This window comes from Cupressus sempervirens, chromosome 2, assembly GCF_028749045.1.
Source record: "Cupressus sempervirens isolate cs-2001-9-10 chromosome 2, ASM2874904v1, whole genome shotgun sequence".
NCBI classification, from domain to species: domain Eukaryota; kingdom Viridiplantae; phylum Streptophyta; class Pinopsida; order Cupressales; family Cupressaceae; genus Cupressus; species Cupressus sempervirens.
Window position 1 is genome coordinate 173477805 of NC_143119.1, and position 21382 is coordinate 173499186.

Below are 21382 nucleotides of genomic sequence, written 5' to 3' on the forward strand. Positions count from 1 at the left end.
CTCACAGAAAGCGCATTGCTCAACCGCAAGGTGGTTTAAAGTAACAAAATTACACTTTCTAAGAACCTCCTCCTAAGTAACCAAATTGCCCTATGAAGCAAAGACGTTCTCATAGTGAAGAACAAATGCTTGCAGGATGTCGGGCAGACTGGAAAGAACATCAGTTCCCTATTTTATCTTTTTAATCCCAACATTGGTATGATGGGCTCAGAGAGTTTGGAATAATTCCTTCGAGGCTTTGTCGCCAACCTCCAACTAGTGGAGACAGGCTTTGATTTGGGCTCCTTGGGCAGCATAGTTATCAGCAATTTGCTTATCATGGCGAAGCTTGGCAAGCTGAATTTGTAACTCCACATCAAAGGGGTTGAAGGTGAGAGCTTCAGAGGATTTTTTGAGGGCAAAGGTGTTGGCTTCATAAGGCCATTTTCTGAAGATAGCTAGCTAATGCTCATAGATGCACAAAAATTGAGTAGTTCTAGTAATGGTGTCATTCCACCATTGAATCCAACCTCGATTGGAATGCAGATGTGGCTCCAAGTTCCAGACACATTAGATGTGGGAGATGGTGGAAGCATGCAACAACATAGACGTGTTGAGGAAGAATTTAGACTTGGCCACCTTGGGTTCAACTATTTGCCAAGAATTGCCAAAATAAATGGGATAGTGGTCTGACAGTGTCACATCAGTCAAGGGAATGATAGGCAAATCACGATCTTTAGAAAAGGAGAAAAAAGATTGCACCAAGATCATAGCACGATCAAGACATTTCAAAATGTGGTCAGGACCGGCTCGAAAATTGGACCAAGTGTGTCAGGCCCCACTACCATGGCAGCAGTTTGTATTGGGATCAAAAAGGCCCAATTTATGTCACATGTTGAACCAGTCTTCTCTTTCCCCAGCTGTCCAACAGAAAGGCAGAATGCCATCTTTGTTAGAGGCCACTTCAACCATATTAAAGTCCCCACACAGGACCCAAGTACCTAGCAGCAAGTTGTCAGCAAGCCAAACCCACATTTGTGCCCTTTCCACAGCATCATTGGAGGCATAAACATTAATGACTCCAAAAGAATGATTGTTAATGGAGAGAAAAAGCCAAATAATATGGTGTGTGGGGTCAGAACCATGCAAGATAATAGCAGAATGAAGGCAAGGTGACAGGAGAGTAACTACACCACCTCAGCTAGCTTCATACTAAGAAGAAAACATAATGCAATAGAAAGCATGAAACCAGAAATCTTAACTTCTTGTAGGCAAAGAAAATCTAAATTCCCAAGTCTATGATGGGTATCCCAGACATAGAACTTTATGGGGAGGTCTGTAAGACCTCGAACATTCCATGAAAGGAAGTTCATGAGAACTCTTCCATATCATCCTCGTCCTCCAGAAAGGAGTAGCTATTCTACAAAAAGGTAGAAACTGGGTGGAAGTTAGACAGGAAATCCTCTGGACTGACAGCCTACCATTTTACCCCTGATATCTTCGCATGTCCAGGAGAACTGCAAGAATGCCTTATTTCTGGTGGTACTATGGAAGAAATGGCAAGAAGATTACAAGCCCCAGCTAAGGGCAAGGCCCTGGTGGCTACCTTGATCCCCTGTGAACCAGTAGAGTTTGAAACCTGTGAAACCCCTGGAACAAGTGCAATGGAAGCTGCTAGTGGCTCCATGCTAGCAGGCGTTGATACTTCTATGGAAGTAGGAGGAATCATGATAACCACCACATAGGATGGCTTAGTGGCCAAGGGATACAAGGTAGGCTTTCCCTTGCACCCAACAATAACCCATTCTTCTTTTTTTCCTTTGGCCTGTTTGATAGGCACCGCTTTAGGCTGGGGTTTGACCCTAGGCGTAGCTAAAGGGCAATCCTTGATCTTGTGTTTTGCAGACTAGAACCTATAACAGGTGTTAGGTAGGTTCAAGTAAAGCACCTTCTATGAGAAGGTTTGAGTTCCAATCTGGATTTCCACAGAATCCTTGAGATCTTTGGAAAGATCAACTTCAATACAAACATGTCGCTGAGGGCGAGCATTAAAAAATTTCTCAGGCTCCTTGGTAACAACTTTGCCAAGGGCTTGGGCAATAGATTCAATGAAAGGCCAGCAGGGCAAGGGTAGACCTGAGAATTTGACCCAAACAAGAACCCTAAGCTTTTTATCATCCGAGACAGTGAAGTCTCAAGACCATTTCTGAAAAAAAAAGCAGAGAGGAACGCACAGACCAAGGGCCATCGGTAAAGACCGTGTCTGCTTGCAACGGGTTAGCAAAGAAAAATAAAAAGAAACCTTTGGTAAGGTTTTGGACAGAATCAAGGCGGACTCCATGAGGAGTCTAGCATTTGTTGACCCATTCTCTGAGCATAGCTTCAGGAGGAGTCCTACCAACAAAATACCCTATCAAGGTATGTTTCTCTAACCAGTCACATGCAACATCAAATTCTCCCAAATGAAGGATAATATCAGGATTACCTCATGGAAAACCTTCAGGACAAACTTGCGCAGGCGTTTGTTCAGTGGCGGCGCCATGGTAGTCCGAAGCAGCAGTGTGAACACCAAAAACATCTAGTTCAGTGCTGGTCGGAGCCATTATATCCTAACCTAAAGCTCCCATAGTAAATGTGGTATGACAAGTGCCGACAGAAGGGGGGTGCAAGCGAAGGGTCGTACGCAAAAAAAATTGAAAGTTCGCATGAAGCAAGAAAACCCTAGCAGAGCGAATACCTTCTTTAGAGCAGTAGCTCCCTTTTTTGTATTATGAATTTATAATAGCAATAGTTATTAGTAATAAAATATCTTATAATATTGGATAGAATGACAAGATACGTGGAAAATTATTTGTTAGTTTTCTCAGGATATTTTTGATTTATGTGTATATTTGTTATAGTTTGATCTTTGTTATAGATTCTCTACTGGCAAGCCTAAAGGAAGATGCAGCTGCTTGTGAAGGTAGATGCAGATGTTCTACGCTCTAGATGCACCCAAGAAGCACATCATAGGGTTTTGGATACCCTGTGCATGTGTTCCAATGCACCCATAATGTATTTGCATCACTATGATGTGCCTCGTGGGTGCATCCATGATGCATCTTTAAGAATCTAAGGCCTAGATCGCTAGAAAACATTAGAACTAATATTTTTTCAACTTGAAACATGAAAAATATGACCAAACTTTTTTTTTTGGCTCTAAACTATAAACTAAGCATATAGAGAGGTCTTTCACTATTATTCATTTCAATTTGTTGTAGACATTGAATAATGAAGTAAAACTTTATTTTTCCATTATAATGATTTTCTCATTTACATTGGAATCTTGAATGTGTTCAATGCTTTAACGATGCATCCACAACCCTATGATGTGCCTCCTAGGTGCATGCAAGATGCATCAAAGTTGATGTTTCTTCAACTTAAAAAATGAAAAACATGTATAGATTAGATTTTTTAGGTTTGTTTTTTTTTCTTCTAAACCCTACAATGACCCTAATAGTGAGGCCATTCACTATTTTTTCATTTTAATTTTTTGGGTGAACCCACAATAATGGGTTCCACTTTAGTGGGACAAACATATTTCGTATGTTCACATGAACATATGTGATATATATGTTCGTGCAAACATGATTTGCATGTTCGCATGAACATACATTCATGCAAACATCGTAAACGTGTTCGCACGAACATACAAAATCACAAAAAATTTAACCTTTTTTTCTTCTTCTTTTTGTGTTGCTCTTTTGACTACCATAATTGTAGGAGAATGATCTCAGACTATAAAATAAAAAATGTTAAAATGTGCTACTCAGAGCAAGCTTTCCAATGACTATAATTTTATTACATAATTTAATCATTAAGACTTTCAAATATGAGTTTAACTCATTATAGGTTCATTACCGATTGAACATCAACCGACTTTGACACCTCAGGAAAATTAGTAAATTAGGTCAAATTTTTTTTGAAAAATATGGAGGCAGTGGCTTATTGAGATACCTTTCTATTCAAAAAAAAAAAAAAAAGGTTTATGATAAATTGACTTCAAATTATCTGTGTCAAACGGAACGTATGTCTTAATTACGGTTCATGTCACTTCAAAACTTCATAAACTATACAATATTCAACAAAAATAAATCAAACCAAATGTAGACACTGGATATTGATGTTACAAATCCAACGCCGAAAGAATTACTTAATTATCATTTCTAGAAAAAAAAATTATGTGTGTCAAACAAACTGTCACTTTTTAAAATATTGAATTTTATTATATACCACTTTTTGGAGGAGATAAAAAAATTTGACATAAATAAAAAAAAAATTTAGATTGAAAAATATGGTTACAAAGTAGGAACAAAGTACTCAAAATCACTAGTTTATGTCATCTTGAAATTATTTATATTTTTGGAGATATAGTCACTTGAACGTGACGTGTGTTGCAAACATATTGATTTCAGTGTCAAAATTGGTCAAAAAGTGGAACCCATTATTGTGGGATCACCCTGTTGTAAACATTGAATCATGAACTAAAATTTGATTTTGTCATTGTGATGATTTTTTATTTATGTATATAATGGCTTATTAGTTATTCCAATTTGAATATTTGTGAGCTATCAATTGGCATTTAATATTTACCTACATCAATGATGAAGAATTCATACAATCAAATGATTTAATTTTGTAAATTTCTTGCATTCACGCCCACACGTGCACATGGATATATATAAAGACCCATCCAAACACATTCCAAACACCAAAAATAAATCATGCATCCCCACGCAAGATTCTAGCACCTATAACTTAGAGTTTGGTTATTTGTTGTCCCATCATGTAAGGGAATCATTATAATTCTCCTATAACATGGGACGACTATTTTCTATAAATTGGCATGTGTAATCTATAATTGAATAATATGTGTGGAATATAGAAGCATTCCAATATATAAAATTGTGCATTACTTTTCGATACCAACCACATGTAATCAAAAAATTAATAGGTTTCCTTCCATTATGATTCCTAGATTTGGTTAGTAGCATACCAATAATTCATTTAACTCATAACATGCTATAGCATACATAATGAATATTTTATTTTTATAATCCAATATAGTTCATAAACCTAGCAACTAGTCTTCTAAAAAATTCAAGATTCCTACGAATATTTGAAAGTATTGATTAGAAGGTGTACAACATCTAAGTAGCTAGGGTGGAAGTTGTTAGAAGTGTTAAAGAAAGTTGCATGATCTTACGTGTTCCTAACATAGCTATTGCTAACTTTTGTGACTTGGCCATAGGCATATACATGTCTAGTCTTTTGACTTCACTATTTACCATCAAAAAAATTTACCTTAATTCTGGGGACATTTTTTAAGTAATGTATATTTATTCTCAATGGTATTCCTAGTTTGAGAAAATATACATTGGTATCTTATCCTCACTTCCTAGAAAATCTAGATACTTTAGAGCTAAGAAGTATTTCAGGTTCATCTTCTTCTCTATTAAAGTTCTAGAACTGATTTCACAACTTCTTCCATTTGGAAAAAACAATTGGCTCAAAATCCTTCTTTATAGTCACAATTACCTAAACTAAACATAGAACTTCCTTGAGAACATCTAATTTGGATAAAGCTAATGATGCTTCATCCTCAATAAGCATAATCTTCATATTCTATAACTAGGAAAATCTAAGATAGTTGATTGAAAATCTAACATTCTATAAAATGGATACTGACAGTTTCTTATAAAGCTACAATATCAAGCTAATGAATGTATACATATGGCATTAGATACAAAATTTCTTTCTAGCTGGGATAGTTTCAATAGTATAACACCACAAATTCCATATAAGAAAACACACATAATAAATAAAAAACCATGTAACTACAAGTAAGATGACATTTTATTGGATAGTAAGAGTCTAAGATACACAGTTCAGAGGTTGTTTACGGTCGCTAAGGGAAGCTTTGGGTTGGAACCTGAAACCCCTTATTACCACCTCACTATCCTTCTTTACAATCATAGTTATTATTAGAAATAATAGTCCATCAAGATAGCTAAGAGGGGGGTAAATCAGTTATCCAATTTAAACATTTATCAACCTGAATTAATCTTAACCATTAAATCAAAGTAAACAACAACCATAACAAGATGCAAATGCAAAATTACACTAGATTTGTTAACTAGGGAAACCCTTGATCAGAGGGAAAACCTGAGTGTGAATGATGCCCAAAATGATATACTAATATATATATTCCTTGTTAGAGGATGGGCCCTATTAGAATTCTATAAACACATTCTATACATAAGAGTCCCTGTTAGGAGTTGTAGAAGGTAGAAGGACCCACTGTCCAAATAGCTTCTAGGGCAAGATCACTAAACTTCACTGTCCAAATGATCTCTCAACCATTCCTTATAGAATAATTTTTTATATTGTACTTTATCTTCTTTCCTCTATTCTATCAACCAAACCAATCACTATCAAACCTTTTAGACTAGGTCACAAACATCAGATCCAAATATCAAACCTCAAATCTCAAAATTAAACCTTGGCAATGAAGTTTTCTTCAAATCACTCTTCTCTTCTTATCTTCACAATTATATCTTTTCCATCTTCTTTCTTATTTCATACTTGTGTACATAATAAAGGAAAATGTCATTCATTTATATTGAGTACATAAAACAATTCCCTTAAGTCAACTATTACACCTTGTTAAATAATTATTATAGGACCTCATTAAGAACACGTTTTACTTAGTGATAAAATCAATCTATCACCTTGTAACTTGAATGACTTTTTGTACGTATATTGTTATGAAAAGCAAGCTTAGCCATGTCTTCTACACACCTTTAATGTTGCTTCTCAGAATAGCAATTCTACTAAGAGATATAACAAGTTTACCAGAACATGCTTCTATAAAATCTATCTCAGAATAGTCTTCACCAAAACTTGTATAACTTCCTCTAGACTTAATATATTTTTCTCCCAAGGTTAGCTACATATAATAGACACTTAATAGTATCTCCCTTTAACCTCACTAGTGAAAATATTCAACAATATGTCTATACCAATTATTGGCATTAAGTCATGTTTTTTATTAATGACAACACTTATTTAGATTTTGTATGGCTACTAAGTTCTTAAGTTTTTTTCGAGAATTCTAGTGGTTACCAAGTTTCAAAATTCACACTGAGCATTTGAATGGTTACCAAGTGAATATAGGTAGTGTGAAGTTCAGTAGTTTAGACCAAGTAGTTTAGTTCTTACCAAGTAGTTCATTGGTTACCATGCTTCACAATGTCTACCATGTCATTAGTTCTTGTGATGTGAAGCTAGTGTTAATCGAGTGATGAGAAGTTAGTGTTTACCGAGTGCAAGCATGGTAAGCATGGTATTCAATTTTGACCAAATGTTTCAAAGCTATGTTGAGTGATTAGTATGGACCAATCCTCTACTTTTACCAAATGCATGATGATGTCGAGTAATGTAGCCGATGCCAAGTATCAAAAATTCACCAAGTCAGCTTTCAAAATCCAAGATTCTACATTTGGGCCGACTTAGTAATATTTGTGTTATCTTGTTTTTTGGCTTAACTTCTAATTATGAGAATTGGGTTGGTATATATGTAATGTATTGTATCATACCCAAGTATGATGTAGTAATATTTTGAGAAGAGTAAAAGCAAATGTGATGATCAGCTTGTGAATGTGAATCAGCAGTAGAGTAAAGTGTTTAGTAAGGTCAATTCAGGAGTGAACAAGTTACATCTTTCACAAAGAGGTGGTCAGTATTTCAAAGATCTAAATCAGCAATTCAGTTGTAAGTCAGATCTACTATTTCATCCTAATAGATGAATGAGGTTCAAATCCTTTAACAATATAGACTTAACAATCTTTTCCTTAGATCTCTTTACCAAGTGCATACTTCATTATATGTTTGTAAAACCTCTAACAAGGTGGAACTAGAAGTCCTAATATCTCCTAACAAGGTAGATCATCAGAAGTGATCATTGTAAGACTTAACAGGCCAACGTTATACTATAGTATTGAAGGGTATCATCTCCACCCTAGTTTTACTTTCTATTTGGAAGGTTTCTGGGTCACCAAATATTGTGTTCAAGTGTTTTGTGCTTTTAGTTTCTCATAAATGTAGTAGATTAAGTAATGGTAAATGGATTATGTTATTAAGTGCTATATTTTTCAAAAAAAATTGAGGTTATTGATTCACCCCTCCCCTCTAAGTAACCTAGCTAGTCTTGATTATTTCCAACAAATTGTCTTAGAGCTTTGTGGTTCTCATGATAAAGTTTGATAGCTCGAGCAAAGATCAAAGATAATGGAGATATTCAGACTTGAAAAAGCTATTGACAATGAAAACCTAGATCTGGAGATGGCCATAGCTCAACTCAAGGAAGCAAAAGAGCATCTTTCCCAATCCCCAAAAAGAAGGAAGGAACTTGCAAAATAGATGAATGACCACAAATATGTTGATGAGAAGATTGAAGATTTTTTCACTTCAAGTAGTTCAGATGAAGCAAATGATGCAATCAAAGAACTCCTAGAAAAGAATGGCTCCCTGCAAGAAGAGGTAAGAAAATTGAAAAGAGAATAGGAAATATAAAAAATAAGATTGTGTGAAATTTCGGAACAGAGAAATAAGGCAAATGAAGACTTGGAGGCAAGGAACAATGAAACTCAAAATCAATCCCCTCAACAAGAAATTCTTATTAATCTCCTCTCCAATATAAATGAGGAAATCATGAGTCTCAAATTTCAAAATGAAAGGTTAAGGAATGATTTAAGAACTAAAATGCAAATCAATGAAAGGTTGAAAGTTGATCTAAATTTTGAAAAGCATCTCAATGAAAGAATAATGAAATCCCAAGCAGACATGGATCAATTGAATTAGCAAAATGAGTAGAATCTTTATAGGAAAAAGGGCAAAGTAGGACTTGGATACAAAGAAGAAGGTGAATCCTCCAAACAATGTCCTCAAAGGAATAAAAGTCCTACTTGCAATCACTATGGTAAGATAGGTCATACATCAAATAAATGTTGGAGTAATGGAAAGGCAAAATTCAATGGAAAATGTTATAATTGCAGATCTCATGGTCATAAGCTAATGAATGCAACGAGAAACCAAAGTTTGAAGGCAAGTGTCACAAATGCAAGAAACAAGGTCACAAAGCATCTAAATGTAGATCTAAACCATTCAATCTAGTTGAACAATTTGTAAAGGTAATATTTGGTTGGGACTACAAGACTTGGTGTAGATGTCATTATTGTGGAGAATATGGATACATTGGCATAAACTATGCTAGGCATCACTTGAGAAGAAAGGATACTGCAATAAGATGTTACACATGTATTGAACTTGGCCATATAGCTAAGAATTGCATGAATATAGGTAGAGTTGAAGATGAAAAAAAAGAAAAAGTTAATAACATCAAGAAGTAGATGAGATAGTAGTGGATTCCTAAATCTACCAAGCAAGCTAGTTCAAGTGATGATAATCATGCCACTCAAGAAGTGGGTGACTCCACCATTTCCAATTAAGTTCTTAAGGAAGGAATGGAACTATATTTTCAAAGTCACATCTTAAACAATTCCTACTAAAAGAAAGAAAAAGATCCAAACTAGTATTCTAGATACAAAGGGATCACAAAAGTTCAACATTCACCGAGCAAGGTTAAGTTATACTGAGTGAGGTTGGGAGTAACAAAGTTTTGTTTGGTTGTTGAGTTACAAGCTTTTACCAAGTAATCTACATAGATAGTGGATGATAGCTTGTCAAGCACTATGTCATTATGGCTCTCATTGTGCCAAGCATTAATGGTAAATTTTCATCAAAAGGTAGGATTTTGATTTCATTTTCACCACAAATTTAGTATATCCAGAGAAGAGTGATTTGTAGAGCAATCAAGTGAACTAGAGTAGTACTTGTAGTGAAGCTTTTTGAAGAATTTGTAGTCTACCGAGTGATCATGGGATCCACTAGCTATAGCAGAAAGGTGAAGAAAGGATCTTAGATGTTGGTGTGAGGCATTGAATGAAAAGCTCTAAATTTCAAACTAGTAGCAGTGATTGTAGAATCCCTTAACCCCAATGGAGCTCAGTCACAAATTCCACCAAAGGTACTCCTTATCAATGATATTTGAACTCATTTCAAATGTATTGTACAAGAGATACGAACCCTAGAAATGGATAGTGCCTTGGGTGAACTCTATATGGATGGAATTCTTAAGCCCAAGAACAAACACCTAGAGGAGAAAGGCTTGACCCATATTCCACACTTGCCATGAAAATTTTAGATTAAATGGATTAGATATATCTTGAGCTAAGTCCATAATGGTCAATTGTGGTTAGAGCAGCTAGTTTTGATTACAAAAAAGATGATTCATCCTATTACCAGACTCCCCATGCTTAACAAGGTTAAAGTTACAAAAACCCTAGGTTAAGATGAGCTTCAAAAGAAAACCCTAGCCAATTGGGATGGTAGAGGATTAAAAATTAGCAATGTATCTAATGTGGAACTTAGATTTGGTAATCATATTATTGCTTACAAGATACAAAACTCTAGTTGAATGAATAGTGTGTCATGTGTGGCTGTGGACCTAGCATACAAGGTTGTTAAGAAGAATTTGGCTTTTGACTTAGCAGAATTAATGTTGAAGTAGCTGAATAAGAACATGGAAAGCATCAAAACCTCTAAAAATAACCCATGTAAATTTGGTTCTCTGTTGACTTATTTGTTCTTTTACATTCAAAATTTTTTCCCCTCCAAAGGAACGGTGGTATGGATAAAGGACACTCCAGTTTTCTACCAGAATAATGAGTTTATTGCAAAAATGGGTGAGAAATTTGATTATATAATGGATAATTATTTTGAAGCTTTTAAGGAAAAGATAAATAATAGGTTCTGGATTACCCAAAATTTGGTTGAAGACTACAAGGATGATTTATGTTATATGGTTGACTGTGATAGAGTATACATCTAAGCAGTAAGGCGTAGAATATTGTGTGTGAAACCTCTTCCTTATGAGGTTAATATTGATGATGTGAAGGAGATAATTGAAGCCCTAGTGAATGAGCCTATAGATCCAAAGGCACCTATCTTTAGAACATATAACAAAGCTAAAGCTAGAATATAACTTGAGATTAAGCTTCCATAGGAAGTGAATAAAGGTAAGAGGAGGATATCCAAATTGAAAATAGCAAGTGCCCCTCTTATGCTTACTGAGGGAAAAGGTGAAGATGAAGAAGAATCCAAGAATGAAGAAGAGGAATTAGAAAAGGATCAAGAGCTTATGAGAAAGAAAGGCAACATGATTACCACCAAGCCACCCAAGTTCTCCATAGCTATATTCACCAGAAGATCCAAGAAGAAAGGAGGCAGTGAAGTTGTGCTCAGTAAGCCTCCACTCACCTTCCAAAAAATATTGAAGCAATTGGAAGAAGGTGTTAGTATTAAAAATTTCAAAGCATTGAAATATGACACTAGAAGTAATGTAGAAGAGGTGCACATTAAAGAATTGGTGTTGACAAAGATGGGAAAATGGAAATACTCCCCTGATCAGATTACCCCTCAAATTTCTAATGAGTTATTAACAAGGTTAAAGCCTAGATGGGAATCATCTATGTAAATTGCAAAGGACATATATGAAAAATCTTTGAGATGGTTGCTACCAAGCCTTACTAGTGCTAAGGTAAAGGAAGCTATGAAGAAGAATGAAGACAATATGACCATCAACTTTCATACTTGTTTAATTTTGGTAAAAGATATTGAGCATGTAGTCAAGGATGCTACATCTATGTGGAAAAATGTTTATCATCTACACAAATCAAGTGAGAATCTAGTAGAAATAAATGATTATGATGATAGTGACAAGGATGAAGATAATGAAGAAGACAATACTCCTTGTGTCACCATTGATGTTGAAGATTATTAGGAATTGATGAAGAATGATGAAGAAGGAAAAGAGGATGAAGTTGAGGAGGAAGCAAAGAAAGAAGAAGAAGAAGAAGAAGAAAGTGATCTAGTTAGGATAGCTATAGAAGTCATAGCCTCCCTTCCTCACTCTTCACCGAAAACTACAACATCATCAAGCATGGAGATAGCTTGACCAAGTGTGATCATGACCACAATAGATACATCAACTACCCAATCAATCTTTGATCTCTCTCAACTCCATGCATCTCTAATGGAATTTTCTACCACTTCATCTAATGAGCTAAAGCCTTCTACTTCTTTAGCTCCTGAGCTAGGGACATCAACAATAAGTGTAGAATCTAGTTCTACATTTTTGTTTACTTGAGTTTTTCATATTCTAGTAAGTGCTCCTATTGTAAATACTTCCATCAGTATTCCACTTGTAATTACATCAATTTTGGATTCTTTTAGTGCTCTAGTTAGCATTCCATCAGTAGGCACTATGCAAGTTTTTACTGCAAGTCATAATATTTCTACCATTGTTTCTACTTCAAAATCTAAGGCATTAAGTTCAAAAGTTGAACCAAAGACACCACTTAAACTTTAGATTAGTGGAAAAGAAATTGAGGAAGATATTGATCTAGACAAGGAGATTGAAGATTGAAATTCCAAAGTTGGATTTTGATAATGCTACTATAAAGCAAATGAGATTAGTCAGCCAACTTCTTGAATAGAAAGCTAAGTAGAAATAGCTCAAAGAAGAAAGAGACAGGGAATTTAGAATCATAGAGAGTGTCAAGAATATCTTGACAGAGACTATAGGTGTAGATGTTGATTCATCTCAACATATTTTTTTATAGTTAGAAGAGGCAATAAATAAATTCAATGAGGACTCTAGTGATTGGGATAAGCTTATAGAGAAAGCATATTAAAAGTTTGACAATAAAGTGCTTGAGCACATTGCTCAGCATATTGCTATTCATCAAGTAGAGAATTATTCAATTTTGGCAAATCTTGAAAATTCTTTCACAAATGTAACATCTCTTTTTGCTAAGCTATGTGATGTTACCAAGTATACAAAAGAAATAAAGGGAAAATTGAGTAAGATTGATGAGGATCTGAAGGCCAGTGCTCAAAAGTTGCAGCTTGACCCCAATTCAAGCTCTGCACATCACATGAGAGTTAGATTCTTATCAAATATGTAGGTAGAGTTATTGAGAGAGGAAGCAAGGATCTGGTCTATACTTATAGACATACAAAGCATGATCCTTCCTATCACGGATACAATATAGAAGCATATTTCTTATTCAAAAAAATTGATCCATGATAACAATTTTTCAAATCATATGATTGAACTCTTAGCAGAAGTCCTAGTTGCACTTCAAACCTGCAAAATTTTGATAGAAAAATGGGATAAGACATTAGCTCTTATTCTTAAGGTACATTCTAAGTTTCTCTCTCATTTTGGTGTCTCTATATAAGTAGTTTATATAAATCTTTGGCATTATTGTCAAAAAGGGGGAGAGAGAGGGATGTATATAAGGAGAAAGAGATATTTTTTGAGAGAGACATGTATATAAGGAAAGATATTTGTATATACACTCAGTATGATATTATGATATTTACATTGTATGGGGGAAACATATGGAAATGTCTATCTAGTAGAGTTAAAAAGAGAAATTTTGAAAAATCAAAAAAAAAATCAAAATCAGCATGACATTGTACATAAGATTTGGCTACTAACTATTTTTGTCACTAATGCCAAAGGGAGAGAATGTTGGCATTAAGTCATGTTTGTTATTAGTGACAACACTTATTCAGATTCTATATAGTTATCAAGCTCTCCAGTTTTTTTCAAGCATTCTGATGGTTACCAAGTTTCATACTTCACACTGAGCATTCCATTGGTTACTGAGATAATACAAGCAGTGTGAAGTTTAGTAGTTTAGACCGAGTAGTTCAGTTCTTACAGAGTAGTTTAGTGGTTACCATGCTTTGCAATGTCTACCAAGCCATTAGTTCTTGTGATGTGAAGCCATTGTTAATTGAGTGATGAGAAGTTAGTGTTTACCGAGTGCAGGCATGGTAAGCATGGTATTTAGTTTCTATCAAGTAACACTATATCTATCGAATATCCAATGTTAATCGAGTTTGAAGCTATGTTGAATGATTAGTATGGAATGAGACTCTACTTCTACCAAATGCATGATGATGTTTAGAAATGCAGTGGATGGTGAATATTAGAAATTCACCAAGTTAGCTTTCAGAACCCGAGTTTCTACATTTGGGCCAACTTAGTAAAATTTGTGTTATCTTGTGTTTTGGCCAACCTTGTAATTATGAGAATTGGGTTGGTATTTATGTAATGTATTGTATCATACCCAAGTATGATGTAGTAATTTTTTGAGAAGAATGAAAGAAAATGTGATGATCAGCATGCAAATGTGAATAAATAGTAGAGTAAAGTGTTTAGCAAGGTCAATTTAGGAGTAGTCAAGTTACATCTTTCACAAAGAGGTGATAAGAATTTAAAAGATCTAGATCAGCAATTTAGTTGTAAGTCAGATATATTGTTTCATCCTAACAGGTGAATCAGGCTCAAATCCTTTAACAGGGTAGACTTAACAGTCTTTTCTTTAAATCTCTTTACTAAGTGCATAATTTATTGTATGTTTGTAAAACCTCTAACAAGGTGAACGTAGTAGTCCTAATTGCTCCTAATAGGGTAGATCATCAGAAGTGATCATTGTAAGCCTTAATAGGCCAACTTTATATTGCAGTATTGAAGTTTTGAGGGTATCTTCCTCACCCTAGTTTAACCACTAGTACAAAAAAACAATATATTACTAAATAAATTACTAAAAATTGAAGATATGTGACTAATTTTGATCATGTGACCAATGGAAGTTTATTGCCTGACATTTATCTCCTAACCAAATTTATGACTAAATTATTTTGATCATTGATTTAGTCATTCATTGTTGCTAGCCAGTAGTCTATTTGGTAGTTTATGCTATAATTTTGGTAGTATATCTAATAGTTTATTTCATAGTTGATTTGATCATTTATTTATTTGGTAGTTTATGTTTTAATTTTGGCAGTATATATGATAGTTTATTTGGTAGTTGATTTGATAGTTTATTTAGCATTTTATTTGGTAGTATGTTTGGTAGTATAATTGATAGTATATTTGGTAGTTCATTTTGTAGTATATTTGTTATTTTATTTGGTAGTTTATTTAATCATATTAGGTTACAATGGAATCGAACCACCATCCTCCTACTTGTAAAGTAGGTGCTCTTCCATTGAGCTAGTACCCTTCAACGAATAGTGATGTTATTAAATGCATACTATAAAGATCAAGATAATTTTTCATTATCAAATTCATTACATGTGACTTGATCCCCTTATTATAATAAAGTTGTGGAACAACAAAAGAATAACTAGTAGTAGTTAAGTTTAAAAACCAACCAATTCATTTCATAACCAACAACAACACTACTCAGATTGCGAACTAGTTTATTTAGTAAATTATTAAGTGTTTATGTAGATGATCTTCATGGCAACACCTTCTTTCCTAAATACTAGCCACCCATTTGTTAGCCTAGCCTTCTTTCTTGATCATTGTTATGGTGGTCATATTCTTCCAAATGACATCTTAGAGGTACAAATACAAATACAATGCTTCTTATTTTATAGAGCCATGGCTTAAAAATGAATTACAAAACCAATTTGAAATGCTTTCACACAATTTTCAACCAGTTCAATTCTTGATTATATTATTCTACATCGTGAAAGTCATCTATGAATTGAAATTAATGCACAACTCCACAATCCATCATTTTCTATCCTCTATTTGATGATAGCCATAAAATGTGATTCAAAACGCTAATACAAGAATTGTGCAATCTGCCCAAAGCATTATGATATACTTTTGGACTGTCAAAATATTATTCCTAATAGTAATATCATTGGCACTTTGATATTTTCCTTTATAGGCACACTATGGGACATACAAAACCAAATGTCTATGTTGAAGCACGAAAACCAATTATAGCATACAATTCCAAAGTGCAAACTAAAAAGCCAAAGGAAGGAGCATACCTTTTTAAGGTTCCCAATCTCATTGGGGATGATACTAATGTTATTTCCTAATAGTGATAGGTCCTGTATATTTTAAATATAGAATACTTCTCTAGGAACTTCACTTAATCTTGTAATATTTCATTGTGTAAGCTAAACTCATAGTCATATATTCCCAAACAATTGCTCCAACTTAAAAACCATTAAATGAGAAAATAGCCATACATGTACTCTTTTGTCATAATTATTATCCATTTATAATGTCTTTATCTACCCTACAGGAGTTTAGAGACCTTGCAAAAGTTGAGAGAGTACAAGTTGACCCACATATAGGACTTACTAATTTCTAGCATTCACGTGTTGTGTAAGGCCATTATTCCTTCTCCTCTATTGTTGAAGGACATATTTCTCTAACTTGTTCTATAGGCTGACTGTGATGTGTACAAGAAATGGTTCCAAGGGAGGAGCCACTTATTTAAAAGATAATGTATTGAGCATGGAATCCATTATTGTGGTATTGAAATTTCCATATTAGTCGACACATGGCTCCTTCACCATGTATTTCAGCCCAGAATCCTACACCTAGAAAAGGAGATTTATCAGTCAAGCTCTTGTCTTCTTTCATTTTTTTTCAATTTTCTCAAAGGAATGACATTTGCAGGTGGGTCTCATGCAGGAGTGGATTATTTGATAAAAATAGCCTCTTTTTTAGCATTTTTATCATATATATATACCCATTTAATCAAATATGATTTATGTAATTTGTCAAGTGAGACAAAGTTTGTTAAACATCTCATGTCAAATTTTGTGTTACATAATGTATAATGACTGATTTTTTTAATGAAACTTGTGGATTTGATTTTGCTTGTCACCTTTTGTAGCAAGATAATGAATTCACATGCTAATTTTCTTTAGCACTACAAAAGCAATGATTCTACCGCAACATAATTCTGAGGGAGACTTCATAGCTAAGGTGAGACAAGATAGTATACTATCAACATCTAGATGAAGCACAAAATCTCAATTAACACAAGTGACACGAGAAGAACAAACAAATCTTTTTCTCCAAACATTGTACCTTATGTTCTTCTTATAATTTTGTGGTAGCCATTGTTGGATGCAAATCCATCAGTTGCACACCTACAATATCAAGCTTTGGATACAAATATAGTCTTGTATGTGCTCGGGTAGAGAAGATGAAATGGATGATTTCCAAAGTATAGGAGATGGTGGGAGAGTCAGAGGCTATGAGTTGACTCTATGGTTTGGTTTTAAATGTTTGACATTTTGTCAAACATTTGGCATGCAAAGTCTATTTACTCATAATTTTTATATCATCCACTGAATATATATTCATAAGAAAAATATTCCCCTGTGCTATCATAAATAAATGTCTACAGTAATGGTTCATCTTCAGAATTTTCAAATTTTCAATCTTTAAAAGATAGGAAAAGAAAGAGGAATTTCCTAACTCAAGTTTGGCTCTGAGGTATTCAATCTATAAGGCTTCAACTGTAAAATGAGATCTTGTGAAAACAAGAAAATACTTAAATGATTCAAAGCTCTACTATTAATTGAAATAGTCAAGTAACAACTATAGAGGAAAAAGTGAGAAAACACAGACAAAAAGAATACATTATTTGTGGCCAGCGTTGTTTCTGAATAGTTAGTGTTGAAATTCTCTGGAAGCATTTTCTTTATAAGCCATAAATAGGGAATACCATCTATTTATACTTCAAAAGCTTAGTTGGATCAATTTGTTTCCAAGCTGGACCAAGTTCTATGCCTCGAACTCTACTAGGCATAGTGTTTCACTTATATCATTTTCATTAGGACTGATTTGTACAAACATGAGAGTTTTTGAGTCTCCTCCTGCAAATGTAATTCATCTCAGATGGTGTAAGTTGTTTCAATCAGGTCTGAATAGAGTAGCATTTGAAGAAATAAAATAGAAATCCAAACATTTAGAAAGGAAAGGTTCACACCTAATGAATCTTGTAGCAGATGTGTTAACTTGGAGTTAAACTGGCAGCTCTGGTTGCTGTTCAAAAATTGAGAAAACAGGGTAGAATTCATAAGGTTCTTAAAACAATTAATTATTTTCGTCCAAAAATTTATCCAGTGTACTATTTCGTACAGAAGCATCAATTTATACAAGCTCAAGAGGATTGGCATTAAATGAGGACCAAGAAAAAAATATATTAATTAAGATAGTATTAAAAGGGAGAAGCATGGCCATTACCTTTCATCATTTAGAAGTTTGCAAGCTTTGTTTCTTTCCTCCTACAAAATAGGAAAAATATTGACAATTAGTATAGTAGTCATTCAAACCAAAATAAATGGCACTAATTGAGAAAAAAAAAAGAGACCATAGACAAAATAGAAATCAACTGGTTAACAATTATTGTTTACTACAATACACAAGTACCATAAAGCCGTAATGCACAGGAATATGAAAATTTCAAGGTGGTTGTAAAGATGGAAGGACAAGCCTAAGGGACTTGAAGCCTATCTAATTTAAAATTTACATGCATTAAAACATAGTATAGAAGTGTGCATCTCAACTAATGTTGAAGGCTAGATATGAACAATACGTATATCCTCAAGTCTAGCTGTGTGCAAAATAGACTATCATGTTTGATGATTTAACATCAGAAAGGAGATTAATCATCTAGATACTAATGTCATTTGCATACCAAAGGAGATTTTATTGTAATGTCACCACACTTTCCCATACATGTTAAGAAATGGAAAATAATCAAATAAAACATCATAAATTTGCATATGATCTCCCATTATATATGTGAGATCAAAAAATATGAAAAGATATGTTGCTTAGGTCTACCTTCTGAACAAATCATTTGCTAGTTGCAAACAAAAACACAATTTTCCTTATAAACCATGGATTTGTGATACTAAATTAATATTAGTGACCATGTTTTTGGGACTTCTTAATCACCAAATAAAAAATATGTAACAACAATGTTTAAAAAAAAATTCAATAAGAGCAGCTATTTTGCAACTGCATTGTTTTAGCAATAGCATCGTTTAAAATCATAGGCCCCAATAATACCCTAGAGCAACGAACAGATAAATAATAAAATGAAACATCCTCAAATATCCAAACATCGAAATATGCCTTGTTTTTAAGAAGTCTTGGAAAGGCCAGGTTGGCAAACTCAAATATATTTTTCAAAATATCTATTGTGTGTATCTTATTGTTGCTGCAATCCATGATAGGAAACTTCTTTCAACCATTTTGTTAAATATTTCATATGCCTTTTATATGCTTCTCCATTTTTCATACATTCCTACCAGAGCATTTAAAACTACAATGCACGACAGAAAACCTCCTTTCATTATGCTTTTATGGTCATTCATAACTTGTTCCATAGCTTCGATATTAGCACAAATAGGAATAATGTTGAAGGTTTTAGAATTTGATTATACAACTATTATTTGCATTTTCTTAAAAAAATTTAAATTATTTACAACAATTCTAGTTTTTACATACCCTGCAATCATGACAATTGATGAAACCACCTTCCTTTTTGTCATTCTGTCAAAAATAGTTCTCATTTTTTGTGTTTGCTTCCACACTTTGCATACATGTCTACTAGGGCAGTTGCAAGTATAATATCTAAAACAAAATTTACTTCATTAATGCTATGATGGATGGCCATACCCTGTTTGACAACTTTTATTTTAGCCCAAGCTAGGAGGATTCAACCTTCTGATTTGGGAGGGTGGAGCAACCTTCCTATCTAACCAAGTGATTTCAAGACAAAACTCACTTCTTAAATCTCTCTACTATACATATTGAAAGATTGAGTACCCCTCTTAAATGTACAAGAGTAGAAGTCTAAATACAAAGCCACCTGATGAGAGCCTATTGGAAAGGCACATTGATCCATGATGAGTAGCCAAGTATAGCCATAACAGCTGAGTTTGGGACATCAATCACAACATCACAATCGATAGGAACCTCATCTTTCTTGCATTTTTCCAAAATGTACATCTTGATTGATACACTAAATGTCCAAATGCCAATAAGTTGGGCAGCAAAAAATAAATGTGCTAAAAAATTGAGGCCTTGCACTCCTGGTGTGGCAAAAAGTATGATAACTAATGTCCTCCCCATCAACAACCACAACCTTCCCCTAATTCACTTCTATCATATCCAATGCACATGTCTTAGAGGGAAATACCATATCCCTATTACTCCTCCTAATCATATCGAGGGCCTAAATCTGTGTGGATCCCACATAACCACTACCGGATCCTCAATTAGGAATAGTAGTGAATTATATGCTCCCTCTAATTGCTCACACATACATTCAAAATTATTAACATGAAGCACTTTTCCTTAGATATGGAGATCAAGTGAAGTATCATCTCTGTATCAAAAGAAGTATTAAAAATATATCTTTATTCAAGCTGCTCCCTTAGGGTTTGGTAGTTTACTATATTTGAAATGTGGGCAATCCCCATAGCTTCGATTAAGCATGAAGGAGATGGCGATTGAATTCCTAACATGACAAGTGAAAAACTCTTGGGGAGTTGGTTGAGTTTAGACTCATCGAATACACAGACCACAAGTCCCACACCTATCATCGATTGCAACCTTCCATCAGTTGTGGTTACGATTTCTCCCTCGTCTTGCCCACAATATTGTAGTGTGTACAGTACTAAGTAACACTCATGCCACCTTTGCATCACCATAGATTACCACTACTCTGCATTCTTCTTTGATAACATCTTTGTCCTCTTCATTTTCAAGAATTGCAAGATAGGGTTTTCGAGGTTTATGGCTTTAGAAGCTTCCAATTGCACATTTTTTGCAAAGGCCATGTTTTTGATTCTTTTTTTTTTCTCATTTACATTAGAAATTGGTTCAAATAATCAATGGCTAGGGTTTGTGTTTGAATTTTCTATGGATAGAAATTCTACCCCAACGAAGTGTAATGGTTATATTGATGAAATGTAATGGTTATATTGATGTTGGTAGAAAGATATATAACAATAGATATATTATAAATGGTAAATTATGTATATATAATGTTGGGATTTATTTTTCTTTAAAATGGATATACTAGTAATCAAAAAAGTGCTATAAAAATAATTTTCTATGATAATCATGAGAAGTTCTATAAAACAAACTCTCTATGGTAATTCTAAAATGATGATACAGAAGAGCAAAAACATAAGCATACCACTTTCATTATAAAGTTAATAATAAATTTAAAAAGAATGTTAGAAGGTACAAAATGATTCAATAATTTAAATTAGAAAGAAGAGATCTCAATGTCATTAATTAATATGTCATTTCTGATTTTACCATATAAACATATGGCATTAGTACAACAAATTTGTGACATTGAAGAGGACAAGCGAGGTT

The 21382-nt window shown here is 33.9% G+C and overlaps 1 pseudogene; it reads right to left on the reverse strand.

Moving 5' to 3' along the window:
- Positions 1 to 19846: 19846 nt before the first annotated feature.
- LOC149571612 (amidophosphoribosyltransferase 1, chloroplastic pseudogene) lies at positions 19847 to 20835 on the reverse strand (annotated as a pseudogene).
- Positions 20836 to 21382: the final 547 nt, after the last annotated feature.